This window comes from Pseudorca crassidens, chromosome 14 (genome assembly GCF_039906515.1).
Source record: "Pseudorca crassidens isolate mPseCra1 chromosome 14, mPseCra1.hap1, whole genome shotgun sequence".
Lineage (NCBI taxonomy): Eukaryota > Metazoa > Chordata > Mammalia > Artiodactyla > Delphinidae > Pseudorca > Pseudorca crassidens.
Window position 1 is genome coordinate 37,298,240 of NC_090309.1, and position 24,113 is coordinate 37,322,352.

General features: G+C 41.1%; 1 protein-coding gene and 1 long non-coding RNA gene across 3 annotated transcripts in view; one reads left to right on the forward strand and one right to left on the reverse strand.

The window, feature by feature from the left end:
• Positions 1–239: 239 nt before the first annotated feature.
• Positions 240–23,987, reverse strand: LOC137206188 (uncharacterized). 2 transcript variants are annotated; one of them, XR_010934517.1, is made up of 5 exons: positions 23,846–23,987; positions 14,551–14,686; positions 12,910–13,055; positions 11,067–11,104; positions 240–451 (listed from the first exon to the last, which is right to left on the reverse strand). It is a non-coding gene; the product is annotated as an uncharacterized lncRNA (long non-coding RNA). The 2 variants fall into 2 exon arrangements; XR_010934518.1 differs by lacking the exon at positions 240–451 and having other exon boundaries at positions 11,010–11,104; positions 12,912–13,055.
• Positions 1,425–24,113, forward strand: part of PELI1 (pellino E3 ubiquitin protein ligase 1) — a 130,373-nt gene continuing 107,684 nt past the window's right edge. The window contains exon 1 of the mRNA XM_067704904.1: positions 1,425–1,576. The gene's annotated coding sequence lies outside the window, so the exon portion shown is untranslated. The remainder of the gene's footprint in view (positions 1,577–24,113) is intronic.

Here is a 24,113-nt window from a genome sequence, read left to right on the forward strand (position 1 = left end):
AGATGGGGTCGATGGAGAATCCTAGAGCAAAAGCTTCTCAAACTGAGACACCCCAAGGAAAGCACCAGCTCCTGCTCTTAGGGCCTGCCTGAGGTTCCTGTTGCTTTAAGAGTCAGTGGCGAGCAGACTAGGGTCTGGGACTCAGCCTAAAATCAAACAAAGGAAAGAGCGAGTTGCGGTACTGTGATCATTATTGCTGCACACTGTGCTTCCTCAAGGGGATTGGTTCCCACACTTCCCCACTGGCACCCCCCTTCTCAGCTGCATCCCAGCTCCCACTGCAGGCTGACCTCTCTGTTCCTCCCTGTTTCCTCTGGGTTCAGCCTGACTTTCTTCTTGCCTTGGGTGGATGTGGTTTCTTGCCTCCTTTGCTTCTCATGGAACTCCGCCTCCAGCAACATGTACTCTAGCTGACTTCCACTGTTTTACACTCAGCTGTCTTCTGCCAGTCCTGTCCAGTCAAAAGACAAAAGAACAACAACAATAACTAACACTTACTGAGTGTTTAATACATGCCTGGAATTGTACAAGCATTTTATATTTATGATCATATATAGTAGATAATGTATGCAACCACCGTACATTAATATATAAGTATATATTATACCCGATTAATATTAGACTATTTTATATTACAGTATCATATTTTATGTGTATACATAAATAAATCCAAAAATGAAATTTCATCCTCAGACCGCCATGATGTAGGTGGTATTATTACCTCCTGTTATGATACAGTTGAAGAAACTGAAGCAAAAGCAGTTAACTTGCCACATTCATACAGATTGTAAGTGGTCAAACTGGAATTTTAATTCAGGATGTCTGTTTTTTAACCCCTACTGCTATACTACTACTAAATAAAGATGATGGAGAGGAGGGGAGACAGACAAGATGGCTTGATAATCTTAAAAACAAACACAAAACCAAAACAAAACTGCTGTGAGGAACAGTTGTGATTAGTCCTGAGAAGGCAGAAGAGTCTCCATCAGAGAGAATTGCAAAGGAGGAGGTGCCACCAAAGGATAAAAGCCTCCAGTTATTCACACAAGGGATATTTGTTTTCTTAAAAAGTGACAGACTCCTGGAGAGGATAATGCCTGAATTTTTGTCAATGGAATTTCACAGGCCCTGGCAGGTGGGTGGCAGGGAGATTTGAGCCCCTCCAATGACAGCTCCTAGGCCCTGCCTCAGAGAAGTCCATTCGTCTTGGCAAAGCCCCTCCCACGCACGCACAATGTGCGGTCTCGAGCCGGCGTGAGGCTGGACATCTTGTCAGCCCCCCACACAAAATGAGAACTGTTGCCCCGGCACGCAGCTGGCGCGCCCATTCGGCAGATCCCAGCTGCCTGGAGTCGAGCACGCTGCGGGGCCACGCCCCTAGATGAATATTCATGACCGCCTGCGCTCAGAGACCCGGATTTCAAAGCCTCTAAAGGGATTAGAAGGACGGTGGGGGCTTCCAGATAAGGAGTCAGAAGGAAGGAGGGAGCTGGGCTTAGTCAGGGCTTGCCTTTGAGGACTACAAAGAGGAGAGAGCACATGGAAACTGAAGTCCACCGTTGCTAATCTAGGCGAGGTAAGATTTATAAAGGGAGCTCGCTGCTCCTTGTAGTTTATCGTTTTTCAATGTCCCTCCACACCAACAATGTGCAATTACTAGTGTTTCACAGACAAGCTCTCTTTGTAGCACTGGGAAGCATGAAAACAACCGAGAGTAAGCTTTTATTAAGTGCTTGCGTCCTAACTCTTATCCAGGAAAGAGCTCTGTGTTAACACCGGACCCCTCTCACACAGGGTCCTGGCAGGTGTGTTAATTTGCACGGTCTACTGATCTTTTGACGGTTATATGGGTGTCAGGCTATGTCATAGGCTAGAAACTTTAAACTTTCAACATACATATACTCTTAGATCTAGTTGGGACGTAATCAGGGAATTAACCACACCTGTTAATGGAACCAGGTTCGGCTGCCCACTGCTCTTAATATAAGCCACTAATTCAAGAGGCAAGTGTCAATAGAAAGGAAACGTGCTTTAATCAGAAAAGTTGGCAATCTGGGGAGATGGTGGCATGGTGTCCAGAGACCAACTCCGAAGATTCTGCTCAACCATGACAGTTTTTTGTGGTTGTTGTTGTTTTGCGGTACGTGGGCCTCGCACTGTTGTGGCCTCTCCCGTTGCGGAGCACAGGCTCCGGACGCGCAGGCTCAGCGGCCATGGCTCACGGGCCCAGCCGCTCCACGGCATGTGGGATCTTCCCGGACCGGGGCACGAACCGGCGTCCCCTGCGTCGGCAGGCGGACTCTCAACCACTGCGCCACCAGGGAAGCCCCATGACAGTTTTTAAAGGGAAAAATGGGGGTGGTGGTGAAGAATCTCAGTGAATCGTCGAGGCAGGAGGTTCCGTTCATTAAACGCAGCATCTTTCTCCCTTTAATGCAGACTGGCTGACTCTCTCTCCAGATGTTATCTTGCCTGAGTGATCTGCCCGCAGGATTGTTTTAGGGGCACTATTAGGGTAGAAACCTAGTCATTTTTTAAAAAAACTGCTTAATTCTTCATTCGTACTTCTTTTTAATCTGGGAAAAGAATCAACAGGTTAGGCAAGGCATGGTGTGCATTCAGGAGAGCATGGTCAGGAGTTAGGTTAAATTGCCTAGTGATCTCATTCCTATAATTAGGTTCTTTTAAGGTTAGAGGGGTACAGAAATGGGCAAGCAGGAAAGGGGCAAAAGAGCTGCTTTCAATTCCCTACTGTCAAACATCATTTCATTTCTGTGGGATTAGGGCCAAAGATGCATCTTCTGTAACTTCTTCGTGCAGACATAGGGCGCCGTATTCTCAGAGTGGAAGATGTCAACATGGGTCTGTAGCATCTCTTTGCTGACTATTTTAGTTGCCTCCTTACATAGATGGGCAGAGCAAGCTGCAATTATTTTGATGCCCATAAAGATATAGATTACTGTGAGCAATAATGTTAATCCTATTCTCTGAAGGCCAGCTCTTGGAATTGTGCTAGCCATAGGTTCAGTACTGCTTAAGTTGGAGCAGCTTATGTCATGGCTTCAGTCTGGTCATCATGCAGTTATCAGTAGTTTTTTTTTTTCTTTTTTTGTCCTCTCGTGGCAGTTACAGTATCTGTAAAACGACTCAGGAATGTGCGTCAGACACCAAGTCTGTGACTCTGTTGTCTTAATCATCAACTGCTCGGTTTTGTACTTGGGGAGGGCCCTGCAGGGTTCTGCTGGGTTCCTTATCTATTAATACTCATATTTGGCTCTATTATTTTTACTGACGGAGAAGTTTCCCAGCACAGATCATCTGAAAGAGTGGATAGTACCCAAATGCATTTCACTGACTTGTAATACAAGTTGGGCTTTCGGGAAAGTGCACTCACTGTCTTTTGTTATTGTTGGGGACATAAGAGTTCACTTTAGAATTCACTTAACAGAAATTGCTGGAAACTTTGTTGAGTGCGTCTATTCCATTAATCCCTCCATTAAGAGAGAGGCTCTGCTTTTTACCTACAAAGTGGAAATGGAAAAAATAACAGTATGGAGAAGAAATTTTAAAAAGACAGGGGAATATGGTGTGAAAGTACTTAGCTACTTTAAAGGAGGGCAACTCCCCAACCCCCAACCCCACTTCCATCCCAGAGAACTGGACACATATGCAGATGTAAGGGTAGAATCAGTGAGCAGCTGTGAGATCTTATGGGAAGTAGGACAGGGACCAGACCAAGGACACAGACAAATGTCCCAGTAATCATGGATTCTGGAAATTATAGACTGATAAACTTGCCATTAATCCCCAGAAAAGTTCCAGACTGGATAGTTAAGCAGGCATCTCATGAACACTTTAAAACAGATGACCACTAGGAACCAACAAGAGTTCACCAGGAACTGGTCAGGAAAAGTTTATTTCCTTTTTATTTATGTATTTAAATGAAGTGCTTGACTGGTACATCAGAATGCCAAAAATAAAGAACATCTTGACAAAAGGACAGCCTATTTATCTCCTCCCACCTTTTTTTTTTTTTTTTTTTCTGTGATGGATTCAGGTTTCAAAATTATCAAATTGAGCATTTGGCAGCCAAAAGAGAATAGACTCTAGAGCTAGAAAGAACTGAATTTGAGTGCAGGCTCTGCAACTTACTAGATCTGTAACACTGGGCATCTCTGAGTCTCAGTTTTCACAACTGCTAAATTGGAATGAATATCTACTTCTAGATATGAAAGAAAACACAAATAGAGCATGCAGCACGGTACTCAAGAAAGGGCAGTTATTATTAAGATACAATTTAAAAGGTAAAAATTCAAATATGAACTCAGGAAAGAGAAGAAATGAGTGAAGTAATTTATATAAAAATAATTTTTTTTTATATTTACTGTAAGCTCAGTGTGAAATAGCCAAGTAACATGTTTCAGGTGCAAACTAAAGCTTATTAATATAAGGAAGTGTAAGTCAATAAGAGAGTCCCAATTAATTCCAGTTGGTCAGATCCTACCTGGAAGGTAGGACAAAATTCTTTGTCCCTTTCTGATTAGCAAACTTGAAAGGTAGCAAGGAAAAATTAAACAACATCCAGGATGGTGGAGACCCAGAAACCACAATATCTGAAAAATAACTGAAAGAAGTGGTGTTTATCTAGGAGAAGAGATCATATAATAGCTATCTTCTCATATTTGAAGAGGTATGATGGGGAATAGGGTATTAATTTGGTCTGTACAGGTCCAAATAGTAGAATTGGGACGAATGATCGGAAGTTGCAATGATAGAGTTTGGACTCAACATGTAAACTGTTCAACAATGCAGTAAGCGTTCTTGAAAAATAGCAAGCTCACAGTTACTGAAAATATTCCTGTAATAGACAGAAGCCAGCACTCAGAGATAGTGTAGAAGATATTATTACACTGGAAAACAGAGTGGCCTAGTCTTAGATCAGAGTTAGTAATATACCACATATATGCCACCACCCCGAACCGTGGCAGGCATGATTAATCAATGAAAGTTGTTTTTCCCCACTGAGCTAAACTCAGCCTGGCAATCCTTTTCAATGCAGTGCTCCAAAACCATCACCACCATTTCATCAGAGTTGACAGCCCACCTAACCCAGATGAATCCTTATAGTCTCTAAAATCCTATAACTTAGAAATTTCCCCTATAGTATAACTACAAAATATGTCTGTAAATTAACTGGAAGGGGAGCCACAGTTAAGTGCAAAAATATTTCCGGATATCTGTGTATGTGTGTGCGTTGATGTCTGTATGTGTACCTTTGTGTGTGGGATATATGTGGGATAGAACATAGATGCTTTGGTCCTACCCTAAAACAGAAATCACATGAGGGAAATAACTCATTATGCACAAGAGCCCTTTAATAGTGAATCCCAGTTGGGACATGCCAGCAGTTAATGACACTGCTTTATGAATACCCACCCCTTTCTTCTGTACAAAATTCAAAACTTTTCTTACCCTTTCCTACCCCTTAAAAAATTTCAAATTCACTTTGTATGTTGTAACTTTTGGGACATCAAGGGCAAGTTGATATTAAAAAAAAAAAAAGAGAGAATTTGGAGGGTTGGCAGAGTTAGGGCTGGAGTACCTAGTAAACCCTTAAGAAAAGGGAGAGTTATATTATTAAGCAGAAGTAACCAAAGAGAGGTCAATAAGAGACTAAATTACAATGTCCAAAGATATAGCAAACATAGAGTCCAGGCTAATGAATGGGCAGCAGGAACCTCCTAGAAGGGGCAACAGTTGAAGCCAGGTGGGTGGTAGCTCAAATTTTGGCTCCCAAGCTGGAAATCAAGAGGAACAAAGAACCCAGCCTAACTCTCAAGGAGAGGAACAAAGATGCAAAGACAATCATTTGGTGAAAAGATAATCTTTTCAATAAATCGTGCTGCAATAATTGGTTGTCTGTATGCAAAAAATAAAATCCCTCAATCCATACCTCTGACCATATTTCAAAAATTAACTCAAAATAAATCATAGACCTAAATATAAAACTTAAAACTATAAACCTCCTTGACAAAGTTTTCTCTCTCAAAAAGATTAAGCTATTTAAATTTTAAAAGTGAGTCTGTTTAAAATATATATATAAGTAAATAAGAGTATATATAAGTAAATAAGAGTATATATAAGTAAATAAGAATATATACAAGTGGGATGCAAATATGCAAAAATGATGAAGGTGGCATCCACCACTGCCCTTTGTCACACCTCCTCCAAGGGGTGAGGAGGGTAGCCTAGCCCCATCCAGGCAGGGTGGTGTTTAGTGCAGAATTCTAGTCTCAGGAGGAAAGTCGACGTGCAAACTAGGAAACTCTACTGGAACCCTGTCATGTGGGTGTGGGAAATTTTGTTGGAAGAGAGTGAGAGGAAGCTGCTGTCTGCAGCCTAGAACTTCCCAGCTCCCAGGATCTCGAGTCCAGGAGATAGGAACACGAATCCTAAGATGCCACTAGTCAGTGCTCCTGTGGTTACTTTTAAGCAGCCTGGCCTGACAAATTGGGCTCAGCTGGGCAGGCCAGAACCTGAGAAGTAAAGCTATCAATACCTGCAGCTAAGTGAGCTGAGGAAGGCAGGAACTGAGGAAGGTGTGCGCTGCTCATCTCACATCTTAAATTCCTGGACATTAGATTATGACACCAGTAACAACATCTTCCTTTATCAGGATCAAACTCCAATATGTCAAGAATTATAAAACAGGTATGTAACAAATATTGTAAGGGACCTCCCTACCTCACCAATTGATTTTCTAAGAAAGTGACAAAATATTCCTTCTTTACCCATACAATTCTTATAAAGGCAACATGTTGTAAAGCTTAAAAGCATTAGCTGTGGTGTCAAGTTGCCTGGGTTTGAATCCCAGCTCTGTCTCCAATTAGATGTGTAAGCTTGGCCTGGTTTCTTAAACTCTCCAAACCTTAGTTTCTTTTGCAAAATGTAGATTTAAAAAAAAAAAAAAAAAAAAAAACCCTCCCAGAGATAGATAATGGTGCTTCTGCAGGTGTTTGTTTTATGGTGCATTTAACACAGAGTAAGCACTCAGAGTTACAGAGCTGGGAGGGGACTTAAAGATCATCGAAAACCTCTTATCTGCTGCACTCATAGAGCGAGGCCCAGAGACACTGGTGACCTACCCAAAATCCCATAGCTAAATTAGGGTGCAGACCTGCTTTTCAAAAATTGAAGTACTGTCATTTTTCATTTCAGTTTCCTTTCCTCCCTTGGTGGTTAGGATCATTTTCCTGGTACCTCCTCTTCTTATGCCAGGCTGAGAACAACTTGCACCATATTTTACTCTGATTTTCCATGCCTTCACTGTGACCCTACATTCTTTTAGCACTCCTACATTGTGAAAACCGAACACCATCTGTCATTTGATCAGTGCACAACAGTCCCTTAAGAACTTAGTAAATGCTTTTTCTATGAAGCATCCTTTCCTTTTAAGCATAATGCGATGTTATAATTTAACTTTCAAGACCCACTCAGGAGAGAAGGGATGATAAAACAGGTCCATACATAAACATTCTCCCCCTGGGCAGCATGACTATAAATATACCAGGATGTGCCCTTCTTGAGCTAACAACAAATTACCTAATGATCTTCCACTTCCAGGCTTTTAAGAGCCCTTCTCTCAGAAAGAAAAGATGGTGTGTTGGTTTCTACATCATCTCTTCATATAATGGGCATAAGCTGTTATTCCATAAAGATCATCTAGTCACACAAATGAATCCAGTTGGAAACCTCCTTTTCCTTCGATTTTCTCAGTGTCTATAGGGTAGAGTCATAAACTACAGCAGGTTTTACTAATAACAGCTCACCAGAAGGACACGCTATTTGGAAATTAGGTCACATCTTAGGGCTTTCTGCCAGACTCACACACAGGAATAGTAACATCATTGCCAGAAGTATCTTTGAACACAAAGCACAACGACAGATAATGTTGTTCTCCTGGGCGATGCTGAACAGCTAGATTCCTTACAGGGTCTTGGAGCAGAAGTTTCCTGACAAAAATAAAGGAGTTGAGGGGAATGCTTTCAATGTCTGCCTTTCCAAAATAGTCTACTCCTCTGTCCATTTTCTTATTATATTTATATTCCCTGTGCCGAAAATGCCTGGCACGGAGTAGGGGATTAAAACATGTGGAATAGGGGAATGAACCATCTATTTTCTTTCTCTTCCTCTGTTTATCCCATCGCCATATTGCTTCAGAGAAACAAATAAGGTCAGGCTTTCCCAGTGAAGAGCTCAGACTCTCCCTCTGGGTTCTGTTCCTGATGTTTGTGGGACATTTGGTCAGGGTGACATGTTATCACGTGGCCTTTGAGTGCTCAGCACACTGTCCTTGTCACATACCACATGTCCTTCCTACCTTGGAGAAGGATGAGTTTAAAATCCCACTCCAGGTAACCCTGGGAGCATGCTAGAACTGTAGAATCTCAGGTCTCACCCCAGAATCAGAATCTGAGCTTTAATGGGGTCCCCAGGAGACTCATGCACACATTCAACTTTGAAACGCACGAGTATAAAGCCTGCTTGAATGATGGATCCTCCAAATACTAACTGCCTGCTGGTCTCTTGAGATGTATAGCCTCAGAGTACATTTTGAGTAGACAGTTGTTTTCAGAAAGGAAAGAAAGACAAGGAGCCCACCAGACTGCTGGTGCTTGCAAATTGACAGCAGTCGTTAGATACATGGCAATGGCAAGGGACGGAGCATCTGCTTCAGGGGACCAAGGCTCACAGTGGGCCCAGGCAAGCAAGCGCTATTCACTTCTGTACATCTCAGCCAGACTTTGAAACTATCCAGGGCCCCTTGCCATTTTTCGTCTGTGTGTTTCATAAAAACTGTTGCCAAAGCGTTTCAAAACTTAAAATTACAACTGAGTGCCTAGTTGTCTATTAAAAGAATAAAGCTCCTTGGGGGACACAAATTTCCATTCCAGAAGAAATCAATGGAAAATTTTAATCTGTCAGTGATAAATCATTGTATGTATTGATTTCCATGGCTTTTAGGGCTCTTAGCAGCAACAAGGGAAAGGCTAATCTTTCTGGAATGTGTGTGCACTTGGAGCATAGCCCCAGGGAGCAGGGAGCTTGCCCGTTAGTCAGGAGTGTGTTATAAACAAATTATAGGCAAAAATTCCTTTAACATGATAGAATTCTCCGTTTCACCTACTCTTTAGCATTTATAAGGCAGACAATACCAGGGATGGAACAAATGTTTAACAACCATCTCCTTTGCATGCACAGTTGGACGGAGCAATTCACATGCAGCGTGGTGCTTTAGTCTTTCTTTTAAAATACTGCCAGCAGCATTGTTCATGAAACCCTCTCCTTCAGTGCAAACTTGAAAAAAAACAACCAAAAAACGTGCCGTACCACTGTTCTACTGGTTCTGTTTTAAGAGACTGATACACAACTGCTAAACAATGGGAGAGAATACTGGAAACATCTATGATATACATTCCTTTGTAGATTGAATTTCACCTCCATATATTCATGGAGTTCCCGCTACCCATATGCTTCCCCCCACCCATCTCCACTGGTTAAAAGCCTACTTATTCCTCATAGAGTTCCTCTGTGTACCCTTCTCAGAGCGTACAAATTAGAGATCTCTTTGCTTCCTTTGTATTCCCATAGCAAGTTATGTGATCTTCTAGTACACCATGGAACTCCTTCTACCTTACATTAGAGTTATTTGACCTGCTTTATCTCTACTGCTACACTGTATGCTTCTTTAGAGCATCTTATTAGATCTTACTAATCTTTGGGGCTTTTCATCTAACACAAGCCTTGACCCATTGTATGTAGTCCTTAAGTGGATTTTGATTTGAACAAATGAGCGTTCATTGAGTTCTCATTATCCAGTGTCTCATAGACCAGTGTGACCACAGAGCAATCAATATGGAAAAGCAAATATTAGGGGAAAAGCAATGAAACTCCACTAAGGTCTTAATTCTCTTTGTCAACCAGTCAACAAATATTTAACTAGCAGCTATTGCATACTTGGAAAGAGGAAATTATAAAACAAGGAGGAGGACGTTAACAATCAGGTTATGAAGACAAAATTTTCAGGGCAAGTAAAAGGCAAAACTATGAAGCAGGCAGTTTTATCCATCATCTTTTCTACACCACCTGTCCCCCTCCCTATGATTTCCTACTGTCTTCAATTTCTCATCTTGTTTACTATGTCCCTGTATGTGCATCTAGTGTAATACTTATCACTCCATATTATCTTTAAGTCAAGAAAGTAAGTTTGAGCCTGGGCCATAGTTGGGGTTCAAGTATGTCTTTCCCACCAATGACCCAAGGACCAGGCCTGAGTTCTTAGAGAAAGGAGCTGAGAGAATTTGAAAAAGGCTGTGATCATCAAGGACTTAGAAAGAGAAAGGGCATTAGGACCCAGAAAACAAAACGTAGCACCCAGTGAAGGGCGGGGCATTCTTCCCATTTCTGTGTGGAAGACAGCTGGGTAGCAGTGAAATGTGGAATGAAGGACTAACTCTATTTCGGCTTCATTCATTCATTTTATGTTCATGTATGTCTTGAGCTGCTAGTAAGTGTCTGGCACTGTTGTGGGCCCAAAGAATACAATACTGAAGAAAATGGACAAAGCCCCTGCCTTCCTGGAGCTCAGTGCTGCTGTGATGACCAGGAAGCACCATCTGCAGAAATTTATGTTCTTTTAAAATCTGTCCCCAGAAAGGAGGGCAACTGTCTGCGATTGAAAAGAAAATATGTCTCAGCCATTCTCTTGGCCCATTTTCCTCCTGTCTTTTAGCTCTGCATTTGCTTACTGGGTTAAACTTGCCTCTTCCTTTTTGAAGCAGGGCAGTCTGGAAAACAATAAGAATTCTCTACTCTGAACTGTTTGACAGACGCTGGCTGCCAGTCAGGCTACCTACTACAGAGATTTACCCCCTGTTAGATGGTTTTCTAGAATTTTTTTGAAAACAAAGTTAAAAGCTTTAAACTAGTGTAACATAGTATCATTTTCCTTCACCATTAAAGAAAAGTTTTGAAAGTCAAAAACAAAAACAAAAAAACCCAGGCACCTGGCATCTTTGAGGCTTGAAAGCAGCAGAGAGGAGACCTGAAATGGAAACACATAAGTGGTTAGTGTGGGAACCCATGTCAAAAGCCTGGCAGGAGGCTATGTTCCCACATATGTAAGTGGGGCAAAGCTTGTGAAATTCGGGTTATTTGACTTAGGACCATATTTGTACTCATGGACTGGTGAAGCCTGGACAAATTTGGGTTACATAGTAATTTATTTATTTTCTCTCCTTTTAAACTATGAACACACTGGTAATAGGGACTTTATCTCACAAGCACCTAGAAGAGTTAAAGGTGCATATTCGGCATAGCTTGGTGCCTAATAATTATGTGAGAGAGGAAAGGGAAAAAGAAAATACTCCATGATTGCAAATATTTAAGATGGATCTACTTTTTTGCAAATGGCAGGAATTCATTCAAAGCCAGACCTGATGACAGTGCGATAGATCTCCATCAACATCAGATATTAAAATAAAGTGGGGAGATTGGATGAATTCCAAAGATGCTTTGAGAAATGGCGGCATTGCTGGAATATAACTTATAGTTGCAACTGCGTTTAACAAACTACATTGGGTGTCTGAGCAGTGGTTATGTGTGCTAAAATCTTTTTGATACTTTATAGTCACACCCCCTGTGTCAAGTGCTAGACTGTGTGTTATTGATCATAAGGCCTGCAGGAATTCAAAAAAGAGCTCATTATCAGGGAACGTTGTCATCTGCCAGTTTTTAAAAGAATCAGTATTACAATCTTGTCACTGGAATACTGAACTTAAGAAAGGAAGATTCAAAAAGAAGAAATAATATAAAACTGATCAGCATTTTAACCAAAAAAAAGAGTAAAATCATTAAAGGAGTACTCAAAATGAAAATCTAAAAAGAACGGTGAAGATGCTTTTGTTTATAAATAACAGAAATAAACCCTGGCTGGTTTCAGTAACAAAGAGGACTTCATAGAGAGATAATAGCAAAGTAATATTTAGCCAGTTCACCCCAAGATGACCGTTGTACATGTTCGTGGTTGGTTGGTGTTTATGCTGTACCCTTTGATAAATATTTTGGCCATCTGCTCTGGACACTGGAGATTCTCATAGACTCCAAGGGCAAGATGTAGCTGGCCCTCAGAAATGAACTAGGACCTGTGTATCATATATGGTAGTTTGGGCAACAAGTAACAGAAAACTGACTCAAACTGGCTTATAACAGGGGTTGGCAAATGACGGCCTTCAGGTTGGTCACCAGGTGTTTTACTGGAACACATTCAGAGCCATTCATATATGTATTTCCTAAGGCTCATTTAGAGCTACAATGGCAGAGTAGATTCGTCAGGACAAAGACTTTATAGCCTGCAAATCTTAAACTTTTTACTGTCTGGCCCTTTAAGAAAAACTTTGATGACCCCTGTCTTCTATAATAGGTCATTTATTATCTAAATATATTTGATTCAGTCCAGGGTGGGCTCAAAAATGCCATCAGGGACTTCCCTGGTGGTCCAGTGGTAAAGAATCTGCCTTCCAATGCAGGGGAGGTGGGTTTGATCCCTGGTTGGGGAACTAAGATCCCACATGCCACAGGCCAACTAAGCCCATGCGCCACAACTACAGAGCTCCGGCACCTCAACTAGAGCCCGAGTGCCGCAAACCGCAGAGCCCATGCACCCTGGAGCCCGCGTGCCACAGCTAGAGAGAGAAAACCTGTGCACCACAACTAGAGAGAAGCCCACGTGCCGCAACAAAGAGCACACGCCGCAACGAAAGATCCCATGTGCCAGCAACTAAGACCAGATGCAGCCCCAAATAATAAATAAATAAATAAATAATTTAAAAAATGCTATCAAAGGCTCACACTTTTTAGAATTCTTCTTGCTGCCATCTTCGTGTTGCCCTCATCCCAGGATGGTCGCCTTCATAGAGGCAAGAGAGCTGACAATGGCAATCAGGACTATGTGCTTCCTTGTTCATCTCCAGCAGGAAAAAGAATAAGTTGCCCCCCTAGAAATGGAATATAAATTTTCAATCAGATTGGGCCAATATAAGAGGCATGCCCATCACTGGATCAATAGAGTTGCCAGGGGATTGTCAGGCACATATTTTTTTCAGCCGATCTATAACCCCCTCTAAGGATGGGGGGAGAGGGGGTTTCAGAACATCAGCATTGCTTAGAAAGGAGAAAGTGGAGAGTGGATATTAAGTAAGCAAGTAGCAGTGCTGAGACAACCAGGCCTGAGAGGACTTTGGGGAACCTAGGAATCTTCTCTGCCTCCATCCCTAAATCTCTGCTTCTCTCTCTTTTAATTAATTTTTTGGCTGCATTGGGTGTTCATTGCTGCACACGGGGCTTTCTCTACTTGCGGCGAGCGGGGGCTACTCTTTGTTGTGGTGTGCCGGCTTCTCATTGCAGTGGCTTCTCTTGTTGCGGAGCACAGGCTCTAGGCGTGCAGGCTCAGTAGTTGAGTCACGTGGGCTCAGCAGTTGTAGCTCGGAGGCTCTAAAGCACAGGCTCAGTAGTTGTGGCGCACGGGGCTTGGTTGCTCCGAGGCATATGGGATCTTCCTGGACCAGGGCTCGAACCCATGTCCCCTGCACTGGCAGGTGGATTCTTAACCACTGAGCCACCAGGGAAGTTCCTCTGCTTCTCTCTTTGACTCTGATTCATTGTTCTTTCCCACTGTAGCCTGTTTTCTTCTACTTCTCCCAACACCTGCTGGAAAACAAAGCTGCCAGTAGCTCATGTGTTTACTACTATAGTCTTATACTCCAAAGAGACTAATCTCTTTTTTTCCTTTTTATTTTCAAGTTCCTGGGGAAAGCTTTTGATTGGCCCAGGCTGGGTCAGGGGCTCATCCTTCAGTCAAAGGTGAGGTCATGGGGCTTCCCTGGTGGCTCAGTGGTTGAGAGTCCACCTGCCGATGCAGGGGACGTGGGTTCGTGCCCCGGTCCGGGAAGATCCCACATGCCGTGGAGCGGCTGGGCCTGTGAGCCATGACCACTGAGCCTGTGCGTCCAGAGCCTGTGCTCCGCAAAGGGAGAGGCTACAACAGTGAGAGGCCGCGTACCGCAAAAAAAAAAAAAAAGGTTAGGTCATGTTCTAGAGCTTGGAAACTCTCACTATAACTAAGTAGATGGTGGCAGAGAGAGGGTCAGTTCTGGAAAATGGTGTCGGGCAGATGAGCCAATAGGTGTCTGCTACAGTATGTTTATTTCTTCATGTGAGATTAAACAGTCCATTATTTTCCATTATAGGTGATGGTGTACATGAGGATTAGTTTTCATTTTGAAAAACATAGACCCAAAAGAGCAGTCATTTAAACAGGATAGTTTATCTTTGTTTCATATAAAGCTGCAAAGGTAGGCAAGCTGCCTACCTCATCTGCCGTGTTGCCCTTATCTTCATGAGCCAAGATGTCAGTGAGAGCTCCTGCTAGCGTGTCCACAATTGTAGCAGCAGGATGGAGGACGGGACAAAGAAAGGGCAAGAGGTACATACCAACTGTCACTTAAGGAAAGTTCCAGAAGTCGCCATATAAAACTTCCACTCAGTCCTTTGCAAAGGAAACTGGGAAATAGCCTTTTTTTCCCTCTGAACAGCTACATGCCCAGCTAAAGAATCAGGGGTTCTATTACTGTGGAAGAGAGGAGAGCACATATTAAGGGACAAATAGCATAGTGATCATGGTCTCTGTATAGTGATTATTCATTTTTAGAATACACAGGCTTTTAAGCTAAAAAGGTTTGTTTTCAACTCGAAGAAAAAAAAATAGTCCTCATTAAGAAGCATAAAGGAGAGTTTAATAATACAACTCGTGTCTTGTACACCCATAATTGAAATTTAAATGCATTAAAGTAACAGAAAAATATACAAAACACAGCCATTGTTTGCTTGTGCATGTATGACCTTTGACTAAAGGCAAAGCTGTGTCCTAGTGAAGAACTATCTCCCAGACTATGACAACCAGTTCATGTCATTTTAGACAAAATTCTGTGGAATTCTGTAACTGCTGTTACAGATTAGCATTCCTTAAATTCAGACTCAAACTTAGAAACATGAAATGCTGAAACGCTATTATTTAAGCCCAGGAAGCTTCTCCCACTGGCTAAGCTATCAAGATGGAAATATCCAAAATGACCAGGTGTATTTCCTCAGCTGAAAAACGGGTTCTCAGTTCTACTTGCTGTGATGATAGCTTGAGACGGCTTCATCAGAAGATTTGTAACTTGCCTTTCAAATTATGATTGATGGACCTACCCTTTTCATAGCCAGTTTCCATGGAAAGGAGATTCAAATCATATTTTCCATGCTGCCATGGTCTGTCCTTAGTGGTGACTGTACAAGCCTGACTCAGTTCACTTAGATTTAGAAAACAAATGAACAAAGCTTATGTCTCTTGCTTGTGAATGAATGGGGAATAGAAAAAGGGATTCTTTTAGTACCTGAAAAGTTCCATCAAAACCAAGCTTCACTGCAGAGGGTGTACCAGCATTCAGGGCAACACCCTTCCTGCAGTCAGGGAGTACAAGAGCATGTACTCAAGTATTGTTTGGTAACAAGAATAGAACATTATTCTGAACAATAAAGTGTTATTCAAATTCTACCAAAGTACACAGATGCTGTAACATGGTAATTATTCTAAGAAAGAGTGTTTAATTTAGAAATTACCTAACCTTTTTGGTTTCTATTTTTGATTCTGTTTCTATTTTCTATTTTTGATGACATTTGTAATCTAAATTAGCAACCTGTGTCTCTCAGGCTTTTACATCAAACACCAAACCTGATTCGCAATTTTATTTTAGGATCAGCAACCCATTTATTAGGGTTCAGTCTGTCTCAGAGATTTAAGGCCAGTCTAGGCCCAGGTAATCTGCAGATGAAGGGTGGAGAAGCAAAGGAATTAGTGCCCTTATCTTCAAGCAAAGCAGAAGAGTGACCATGTCACCATTGGACTGGCATCCCCCCTGTGCTGCTTCTAGATCTCTGGGCAAAAGAGGAAGTCACAGAATGGCTGATGTTTGCAAAGTGTTGAGACTTTGGCCTCTCCCTGTGAACCAACAAAATACCCATAGTGTAGCACAGGGCCTGGTACAGACAGATGCTTGAAAAATTATTGCCAAAAGAATGAATTAATAAGTGGGTTTGCAGAGGATTTAAAACTTAGGTACAACCAACATCAGACTGATTAGTTTATTGGCTCACAAATGATCATAATGGTTAGATGGAATTACAGGTAGTTTTTTTAATTGTCCAAACTTCCTATAATGTTATCATATTCCTATAACTGTCGTATATTCTTCTAATGCTTTTGTTTAAAAAAAAACAGTAATTTCAAGCCCTAGTGTTAAAAATTGAGTGATGAATTTTGATCTATCCAAACAAAGTTACTTTAAGTAATAGGACTGCCATTATAAATAACAGACAATTGCTTTTTTAAAATATAAATCAATTATTTAATCATAGTAACAGATTCTATCTATCATATGCATAGCACAGTTATAGCAAATCCACTTAAACCTTCCCTGGAGTGGGGAAAAGAGCATGGGTGAAAACTAGAGAATAAAATAGCATATATTATTTTGGGCCTTCCATTGAGAAAGACTGTGAGATGAATGACCCTATTTTAACCTCTGTACCCACCATGTTGTCATTTATGAAGTACCCACCATGTCGTGGTTAGGTTTACCAGGAAACACTCAAGAGCAACCTCAGAAATTTTGTCATTAGTACATGTAGTCTGCCTCATACTACTGAGAAAAGTACTTCTTGAAATGTCTCAAAAAGGGAAGTATTAATATAAACATGTAACAGCTATGGTGGCCATCAGACCTCGACCAATGGTGTCATTGCTTTTACCCACAAACCAACTTGCTGTGAGAATCCTTCCCACTTTCATCTGAGAAAACAGATCACATGAATTTTAAGGCCCTTCACAGTACCATGAACACTATGAGGCCTGTCCAGATGGGAACTATGAATATTATCGTTCAAAGACAATATAGAATAAATACTGAGGAGCTGTTTTGACCATGAGCCCTGATAAATTCTATCCTTCACCTAAATGCTTTCTGATGTCTTCCCAGCAGTAACACCCAGGTTATTTGAGTATTTAAAAGGAGGCTTACCAAAAAAGAAGGGATAGAAAGACAAGATATTTTATCAAGTTCTTCAAAAGCAACAGTTGAAGTGAACAGACTGTTGTGGGTGCTTTTAATTTGTGAGTTTGTGAAGTTATATGCTCAGTTCTGTCATTAAGAAGTAAGAGACAAAAATCCCTTTTAAAATCACTGAACCAACATGGATAGGGTCTTTACAGACTTTTCTCATACCTGTAATTTCTGTCTCTGAAGATTTGAATTTTCATTCATTTAAAAATATTTACTGATTTCCTACCAGGCAGCTAACACTGATCTGGTGCTTAGAATACATCAGTGAACAAAATAAACAGATCCCTGTCCTAATGGAGACTACATTATAGGTGGGAAGCAGAAAATAAACCATAAATACAGTAAGTGATTTCAATAGACGTTAGAAGGCATAAATGTTATGGAAAATGGAAATAGTAAACCAGGGTAAGAGTTCAAGAGTGCTAGATGTGAAGAGGGAAGGAAAGTTCAGTTGAAATAGGTGGCAGGGTGGCCCCATTGAGAAGGTGAAAACCTAGGGAACATGTGAAGAAGGTGAGGGGGCGGGCCATGTGGCCATCTGGGTAAAGCTTTCCAGGCCAAAGGTCTGAGGTGTTTGAGGAACAACAAGAAGACCAGCATGGCTGGAGGGGAATGAGTGAAGGTGAAGTTAGCAGCAGTTGAGGCCAGAAAGGTGATGAGGAAGCAGGTCATCTGGGTTGCATAAGCCTTTGAGGGGACTTGTTTTACTCTGAGTGAAATAGGACACCATGGCGAGGTTTCTGAGCAGAAGAGTAGCATGATCTGACTTTATTTTTGAAGTATCTCTCTGACTGAATTCTTGAGACTAGCCTGTAGTAGAAGCAAGGGGCAAGGGTTAGAAGCAGGGCGACTTGTTAAGAAGTGATGGCAGTTATCCAAGAGAGAGATGACAGTGGCTCAGACCAGGCTAGGAGAGGTGGAGGTGGTGAAAAGTGGTTGGATTCCATATATATTTTGAAGGAGGAGCCAGCAAGACTTGGATGTGAGAAAAAAGACAAAAGAAGAGTCAGGGATGACTGTAAGGTTTTTGTTCAGAACTAATTAAGGATAGAGTCGCCATCCACTGGGGAGGTGTAGACTGTGGATGGGGCAGGCTTTAAAAGGAAGAATGGGAGTTTGAGTCTGGACTTGTTAAGTCTGAGATGTCAAGTCGGCAGTTGCATAAAGGCCTGGAGTTCAGAAGAGGAGTCTGGGCTGGAGATACACTTTTGGCAGCATGTAGATGATATTTAAGGCCATGAAACTGGGTGAGATCACCAAGGGAGGGAGTAAGGAAGAGAAGAGGCCTAAGAAGAAGACCCTGCAGCTCTCCAGGATTATAAGGTCAGGGAGGAGAGGAGGGACCAGCAAAGGAGACTGAGAAGGAATGCCCAGTGAGGAGGAGGAAACCCAAGAGAGGGTGTGTCCTGGAAGCAAAGTGAAGAAACTGTTCCAGAGTAGAGGGAGAAACCAGCTATGTCAAATGCTACTGACACACACCTACGCTGAGGCCTGAGAAATGACAGATGGACCTATAAAAGTACAGTCATTGGCATCTCTGAAAAGAGCAGTTTCAATGAAGCATTCATGGGAGACACATGTTTGGAGCAAGTTTTAAGAGGTGATAAGAAGAGAGACATTAGAGGCAGCAAATATAGATAACTGGTTAAAAAATTTTGCTTAAAAGAGTACAAAGAAATGGAACTATGGCCCTCATTTTTCTGAAATGTTTATTCATGTATTAATATGAAAAATTAATAATTTCCAAATTAATGCCCTGTTTTCTTTCAAGCAGGCAAACGTGTCCTAAACATGGTTATTTACTATGGAGTTATTTAACAAACTATTAATATTACTCTTGGTATAAGGTCATTTCAGAGATTATAAAATAATTTCTGCTATAAAAGACCCTTGATGCGTAAGATCCAGCAATCCCACTCCTAGGCATATGTCTGGAAAAGATGAAAACTCTAATTCGAAAAGATACATGCACTCCAATGTTCAGAGTGACACTATTTACAATAGCCAAGATATGGAAGCAACTTAAATGTCCATCGATAGATGAATGGATAAAGAAGATGGGGTATATATATATATATATATATATATGTATATACACACACAATAGAATACTACTCAGCCATGAAAAAAAGAATGAAATAATTCTATTTGCAGCAACATGGATGGACCTAGAGATTATCATATTAGGTGAAGTAAGTCAGACAGAGAAAGACAAATATATGATATCACTTATATGTGGAATCTAAAAATAATGATACAAATGAACTAATTTACAAAACAGACTAACAGACATAGAAATAAACTTACGTTTACCAACGGGAAAAGTGGGGGAGGGATAAATTAGGAGTTTGGGATTAACAGATACACACTACTATATGTAAAATAAACAACAAGGACCTACTGTATAGTATGGAGAACTATATTCAATATCTTGTAATAACCTATAATGGAAAAGAATCTGAAAAAGAATGTAAGTAGGTAGGTAGATAGATATAGATATACATAAAACAAAATGAGGAGACAGAGGAATATGTTCCAAATGAAAGAACAAAATAAAACCCTAGAAGAAAAACCCTAATGAAATGAAGATAAGTAATTTACCTGATAAAGCTTTCAAAGAAACAATCATAAAGATGCTCACCGAGTTCAGGAGAAGAATGGAGGAACTTAGGGAGAACTTCAACAAAGACTTAGAAAATATAAGAAACAACAAATCAGAGCTGAATAGTACAATAACTGAAATAAAAAATATGCTAGAGGGAACCTACAGCAGATTAGATAATACAGAAGAACGAATAAGTGATCTGGAAGATAGAATAATGGAAATCACCCAACCAGAACAGCAAAAAGAAAAAAGAATTTTTTAAATTGAGGAGCATTTAAGGAACCTCTGGGACAACATTAAGCATCATAACATTTGCATTATAGGGATCCCAGAAGGAGAAGAAAGAGAGAATGGGATAGAAGACTTACTTGAAGAAATCATGGCTGAAAACTTCCCTAAACTGGGGAAGGAAACAGACATCCAAGTACAGGAAGTACAGAGAGCTCCAAACAAGATGAACTGAAAGAGATGCACACCAAGACATTAAAATGAAAATGGAAAAGGTAAAGATAAAAAGAGAGTCTTAAAGGCAGCAAGAAAAAAAGCAACTAATCACATACAAGGGAAACCCCATAAGACTGTCAGCTGACTTTTCAGCAGAAACTTTACAGGCCAGAAGGGAGAGGCCGGATATATCTAAAGTGCTAAAAGGAAGAAACTTACAACCTAGAATACTCTGTTTGGCAAGGTTATGATTCAGAATTGAAGGAAAGATAGAGTTTCCCAGATAAGTAAAAACTAAAGGGGTTCATCACACCTAGACAGCCTTACAAGAAATGTTAAAGGGTCTTCTTTAAGCAGAAAAGACCACAACTAGAAATAAGAAAATATATGAAGGAAAATCTCACTCATAAAGGCAAATAAATAGTAAAGGCAGTGGATCAGCCACTAAAAAGCTAGTGTGACAGTTAAAAGACAAAAATAGTACAATCAACTATAGCTACATAGGTAGTTAAGGGACACACAAAATAAAAAGATGTAAAATATGACATCAAAAACATAAAACATGGAAACGGGAATAAAAACGTAGTGCTTTTAGAATGCCTTCAAACTTGAGTGACTATCAGCTTAAAATAGACAGCTATAGATACGGGTTGATATGTATGAACCTCATGGTAATCACAAACAAAAAACCTACAGTGGATACACACACACAAAAAGAAGGGAATCCAAACATAACAATAAAGGAATCCATCAAACCATAAGTGAAGAAATTAATATCAAAAAACCAACAACATGACTAAAAATTAGGCAGAAGATCTGAATAGACGTTTTTCCAAATAAGACAGATGGCCAACAAGAACATGAAAAAGTGCTCAACATCGCTGATCATCAGGGAAATGCAAATCAAAACCACAGCGAGATACCACCTCACACCTGTCAGGATGGCTGTTATCAAAAAGACAGGAAGCAGTAAGTGTTGGTGAGGTTGTGGTAAAACGGGAGCCCTCGTGCGTTTTTTGGTGAAAATGTAAACTGGTGCAGCCACTATGCAAAACAGTATGGAGGTTCCTTAAAAACCTAAAAATAGAACTACATAACATCCAGCAATTTCACTTCTGGGTATTTATCTGAAGAAAATTAATTCAAAAAGAACTCATGCCCTTATGTTCACTGAAGCACTGTTTACAGTAGCCAAGATATGGAAGCAATGTACGTGTCCATCAATAGATGGATAGATAAAAAACGATGTGAGATATATATATACACATATGAGATCTAAAAAACAAAACAAACAAGCAAATTAAAACAGAAACAGACTTATAGATACAGAGAACAAACTGGTGGTTGCCAGAGGGGAGGAGAGTGGAGGAATGGACAAAATAGGTGAAGGGGATTAAGAGGTACAAACTCATCTATTTAATAAATAAGTCACAAGGATGTAATGTACACATAGGGAATATAGTCAATAATATTGTAACAACTTTGCATGGTAAGAGATGGTAACTGGACTTATTTTGGTGATCATTTCATAATATATAAAAATATTGAATTATGTTGTACACCTGAAACGAATATAATATCTCAATATAAATAAAAAATAAACACATAAATAAGGTTTACTCTCCTCTCCCACAACAAAGCCATAACTAGGAATCAGACAGACCAGTATCTGAGTCCCAGTCTCTCAGATTACTTACTAGGTGGCTTTGGGTCAATCATTAACCTGCCGGGGCCTTGGTTTCCTCACTGGTAAAATAAATGAGAATCATTCTGTCTGCCTTCATGGGTGAAGGTCAGGTCCGTTAAGGCAGGTAAATCACTTGGCAACTAGTAAACTCTCAACGGTTGGTAGCTATCAGAGTTCACTATTTGGATGAAGAGGATATGGTCAGGAGCCCTCCTAGGCAGACCCTGGAGAGGAGATGCTGCAGCAAAGTGTGCAGTGGGAAAGGGTTGTCCAAGCCGACCCTTGGGACCTCCCAGGATCTGCCATATCAGTCCTGGTACTGCCCTCCAAACCCTCACCCTCACTCATAACTCCTCTGGTGGAACTGAAAGTATATGGAGAACTTCGCAAATGTCAACTGTGGCTAATAATCTATCCCACTGAGAAACTCATAAAAGAAAACACACACATACCTGTGCACACAGAGACAGTAATCTAGCTTCAGAGCAATCAAGAATGTTATTTTCCCTGGGCCAGAGCAGGGTCAGAGATATTCTGGGACCTGTCCTCAGGGGAATTATTTCTAAGGACCTTGATAAAATGTACAAAGCTAGGACAGAAAATAGCAAGGTGAAAAGCAGCGGTTAGGTAGAGGGTTCTCTAAGAGAAACAACTAATTAATTGGTTCAAGTGGAGCTTCTTTTATATATTGATTCCTACTCCCAGGTCAGCAGCATCACTTTCCAGGTGATGTGAAGATGGTGAATATACAGCAAAAGGGCCTGGCAGGTATACAGAGCTAAGCTAACAACTGTCGGTACTGCCCGTAAAATATTTTCACTCCTGGTTTTGGGGGGCTGCTTCTATACAGGATCCTTTCTACTACTCTGCTGGTAATAGCACCTCAGAGATCTATGAAACAAATCTCAAGTTGACACATTTGTAGCTGAATGAATATAGGCTTTGGGGTTCCACAAAATTGGAGCTCTCCTAATACCAGCCAGGAAAATGTGGCTAAATTACCTAACATCTCAGAGCCTTGGTTTGCTCATCTGTTAAATGGGCCTTAATAAAGCCTACTTCTCTGGGTTGTTGCCAGGATCAAATGAGAAATGTATGCAACACCCAGCACCATGCATGACACGCAGAAAGCACTCAAGAAGTGGTAGAGTATTACCATTAAGTAAAAGGACTGATGATTCTTTAATGCTTTCTTTTAACAAGAGTTTCCATCCATCCCCAACAAAGGAAAGCTACTCTAATAAACCAGTCATTCATGTGATTTGTGATTTCACTGTCCAACCCAAGTTCCTGTGGAATGTTTAGTGTAATCCAGTTGAACCCTCAGTAAGGTCCCTGGGCCTGATCTTCAAATCCAGTATCACTATGGCAAAGAACCGGAAGAGGAGAGAAGAGTAACATTGTATCAAACATGCCCGCTTTCCTTTTTCCTAAAGCCTGTTTGTCCCCTTCTCCCGATGGCTCTTCAGTTCCCAGAGAGCAGAAACTCCTGGGAAACAGGAAGTAGCAAAGGCCTGTGAGAAAATCCCCAGACTAAGATCAGCAATAAATCTCTCCCAGCAACAGTTTGGTCAGAAGAGGGAAATTCCCCACCAGCCCTCAAAAACAGCCCCTCAAGAAAGCTTAGAGGAGGTTAATTTGGGAAATCCCCTCAGAGGCAACAGAACAGAAACGGAAATCTGCTGCTTAAGAGATGTCTGAAAGGAGTAAGCCAATTAGTGGCTGTCTGGGGAGTGCTCTGTGTTAAGCCCAACTGCTGCTGCTACCCTGCTTCCACCTTTTCATCCTGATCCTGAGGGCAACCCTAAAGGGACCCAGTTGTCAGAGCCACTTGACACCCACTCTTCCCAGATTCCCGTCCCGTGAGGCCCCCCTGTAAACTCTCCATACCTACGGTAGAATATCCAGCCACCGTTGTCATTCTGAGTTTCCTTTAGAGCCAGGAAGCAACAAACCCTGGGGTTTTACTGAGTTCTAATTTGAATGTGGCCTTGGGGTCACGTCTCTTAGCTGCTGCTAAGCTCCTGTCGGGGAGGAATCCTTCCCACAAAGAAGAAAAACAGAATCATAGAAACCTTGTCCCTTTGAAGGGCTTAGAATGGAATGTCCGCTGATGAGTGGGAGAAGAGAAAGTATATAAACACTGTTGGAAAGGGGC